The 3,558-nt window shown below is 40.8% G+C and overlaps 1 long non-coding RNA gene across 1 annotated transcript; it reads right to left on the bottom strand.

Moving 5' to 3' along the window:
* Window positions 1–361: 361 nt before the first annotated feature.
* LOC149040489 (uncharacterized) lies at window positions 362–3,464 on the bottom strand. Its single transcript, XR_016179705.1, has 3 exons — window positions 2,115–3,464; window positions 1,158–1,344; window positions 362–682 (listed from the first exon to the last, which is right to left on the bottom strand). It is a non-coding gene; the product is annotated as an uncharacterized LOC149040489 (long non-coding RNA).
* Between the last annotated feature and the right edge of the window lie 94 nt (window positions 3,465–3,558).

Here is a 3,558-nt window from a genome sequence, read left to right as displayed (position 1 = left end):
CTGGTTTCACGTGATCATCACCGATCCATGGCGGATACCCGGAAGTGAAGTTAGTTTGTCTTGTCACGCAATTCAGGAGAACCTTTTCCTCGCAAAATGTGGTTAAAAAGGTATCATTCCTGGATAACGATATTGTGTCCTAAAAAGACAATTTGAAGCGTACGGCGTTCAATTGGCCCGTTTACGATGCTGTCTGCATAAAAGTACGTGAAAGGTGATAGCAAATCGTTTAAAAACTCTTCCAGTTTGCTGATTGTTTATAAGGATACCTTTAGTGATTATCGCTTTCAGCCGCTCGGGTAAGAACCGAAACTGTAAACATTTAAATTAACTGTGAACAAGCAAGGAAGGTTAGGAGGTATTCAAGTGTCTCTCGCAAATATTTCCCTTCCTCTATTTTTGCCCAAAAAAACAGAACGTAACAAAACAGACATAATCGATTGAAAGCTTGATCATGTACATAATGATATCATCTGGGTTGTAGTATCAAGTCCAAATTACAAATGTCATGGATTAGCTGGGGGTGAAGTTCTGTCTAAATTGTCTCCGCAACCCCTGTAAGAGGATCCTCTTTGTTTGATGATCATCTCTTAGTAAAATCTCAAGTCTTCTTGTTCGGGCCTTCAGTGTGGAACTGAGTGCTTCTTTCAGTGCGTCGTTTTCGTCTTTCTGGATGGCCAGCCTACACCAGAAAACGAACATATCTTATCAGTCAAACCTGAGAATTTTCCAGTTGGTTTATGGCCTACTATGACCCTTACCGCAAAGAATTCAGAGTAGTATAACCTAGAGAAGCTTCTCCATCAATTTAGGAAACAAAATACACATTTCGACTATTGTACAACATCGAGGTTTGGCCACAAGAACACAGTCATTCAAAGGAGAGTTAATGACTAAATTACGCTACGCTCCTCAGCACAGCCCTTATTCCAACACTTCGTCGACCATCGCCTTCAAGCTCATAAAGTGCGTCAACAGCGCTATCAAATTTTAACAAGCTTTTGGTGTTTGCTCCTCATCTGAGCAAATTGTGACACAAGCTAGCAACCCCATCAGAAACTGACTACTTTGTTCATTTTACAATGCCGTTGGCTCACCATGGATTTACAAAACTAGACCGAGTGGGGCACTTACGTTGGTTTCATGTTGTTCCTTACCTAGTTGCAAGCTCGTCCAAGTCCTCTGGCTTTCCTTGTCGTTCAGGACCCATACCCTTTGCCCAACCCTTCAGCCACTCCCTGTCCCGAATGGACTCCACTCAGCTGCCTCTCCACGTGAACGAATTCACGTCATTCCTATTGCCATTTGTTTATTGCCTCTAACTAACTGTTAGCTTTGTCGACCCTGAAAATATAGCATACATTTATATAATAAACCCAAAAAAGTTAGCTAAAGTAATTTTCAATCACAAATGACCTCTTCTATTTTTAAAGCGAATTTTACGTATGAAATAAAAAAAGAAAAAAGAACCAACAAACGACGGAATCAAAAGCTCAAGGGAAAAGTGTTCTAGTTACGGTTGCAGGAAGGCCATGTTCAAGCATCGCAGCAACTCCTACTTGCGAACCGATTTGTCACCTCTACACCTCAGCAATGAGTTTCTTATTCACTGAATCATCCGTGAGTTTCCCAAACTACCGCAAATCCCTTCGTGTTCCTACTGCCAATTTGTTCCTGGAGCATAACGAATGATTCATCGATGTAAAGTCAGGGAACAACTAAATCAAACGCAGGCGAGTACACACAGGCTATGTATTTATCAGTAGCAGTTACTAAGACAACCACCTCCCACCCCTTCCTGCATACTAATAGTTCGTCCTCCACTCCTTCCTCAGTAACAAAAGTCTGCCTCCTACTTCTGAGTACTGACAGTACTAATGGTCTTCCACCCCCCCCCCCCCCAACAAAATGGTCCGATACAAATGGCTCAAAAGTTGGTCCAAAAAAATGTTTAAAAAAAAAAAAGTCCAAAAAATGGTCCAGTAGCCCAGTCAATATTTTACCATATGCCATGCCCACCTCACCAATCGTGAAAATTGATAATCAATGAATTTTGATATCAACTGATATTGACAGAAACCGATGTACAGAAGTGAAAAAGAAACTGTTAATACCTTCTAGTATGATCGATATTCACTGATTGGCTCCTATCCGTTGCTTTCCAATTTGACCACAAGTTATTATTACAGCTGCCCTTGGTCAATTCACACCGATATTAACAGATTAATCGGTGAGTTCTGTCAATTGATGTCGAGTGTTATTGACAAATGAGTATAACAACAACGTGCACAATTTCCGTAATCGATTCCTAGCGTTGCCAAGTAAGACTCAATAATGACTCAACTGGAGGTCACAGTCGCAACATCGGCTAGCAGCTCAAGCTATCAGCAAACAGTTGTATCTACATCTACACTGCAGCAGGCATGGATTAAAAAAGAAAAAAAGAAGGTCCATCATCAAATACGGAGTGAGAACATTAACTCTCCTTCAGCTCAGCAAGGAAAACTATTTACAAAAAAAGTTCCCTTTTGATGATGACACCATTACCTTGCTATGGATAAACAGAATGAAGCATTTACCGACTGATTTGCGCGCTTTCACCATCGAATGTCCACTCGTTGTCAGCGCAGACCGAGAATTTGCGTTGACGCTTTCGCCATATTGTCTACGAAGTCCTCAATCCCCTTGCAGTTTTTAAAGTACTTTAATTCTTTTTCACGGCTAATTGTTTAAAAGTAAGTAATATTAAGCACTAAAAATTTAATAAAGGTTGCAAAACTTTGTGAAGCAAATCTCAGCGCGTGGGCAAAAAAATTTATGTAATATAAGTGCGTCAAAGTAAACAAGAAGTCGAACCGGAATTATTTGTCAAACTAAGTCATAATTTCCCATCAAACAGAGTATTTTAGTCCCCAGGTAATAAGTTTAAAGCTCAATCAACGAGGGAAGAGTTTCGCAAATTTTCTCTGTGCTTTTTCTCGCGCCTCGAGCAGGCTAAGGCGCCTATATTTCGATAGATTCCTCGCGCGGTCATGGCTTAGTAGGGGGTGAAGATGAGGGTTGTAATTATAAACAGTGATGCCAACTTGAACCACACAAACATCAGGAGAAATATCTCGCAAACTGCGAGTCTTTCAACGTGGCTTGATCGCTGAGTTCTTGAGCAGTTGTTGTACAGTAAGAGGTAAATTGACATTGGTATACAAACGGTTGAAAAGTCCACTAAAACCAGTGACATCGACAAAACGCCTCTGCTCGTTCGACCGCATCGTTTAGGAAGCTTTGAAAAAATATGTAGGGGAAAGCCAAAAGCTCCCGCCACTACCAAATACAAATTCATAGAGCCTAGAAAGGAGAAATTCAAGTTCATTTCAGGTGAGTCGTTGTGGTGATTTTCTGTATGAGCCATTTTGATCATGCACAATTCTTAGTGGCTATCGATCCTTCTTTATCATTTGGTCTCCACAGCAGAATATCAACTCGTACGGTTTTGATGTCGCGCCAAATATGCGTCAATTATCGGGGAAACAAAGGATCAATTAAATTGCTCGAGACCAG

The sequence above is a fragment of the Pocillopora damicornis genome, chromosome 9, assembly GCF_964200805.1.
Source record: "Pocillopora damicornis chromosome 9, jaPocDami1.2, whole genome shotgun sequence".
Lineage (NCBI taxonomy): Eukaryota > Metazoa > Cnidaria > Anthozoa > Scleractinia > Pocilloporidae > Pocillopora > Pocillopora damicornis.
This window is presented reverse-complemented; position numbering and strand designations above follow the sequence as displayed.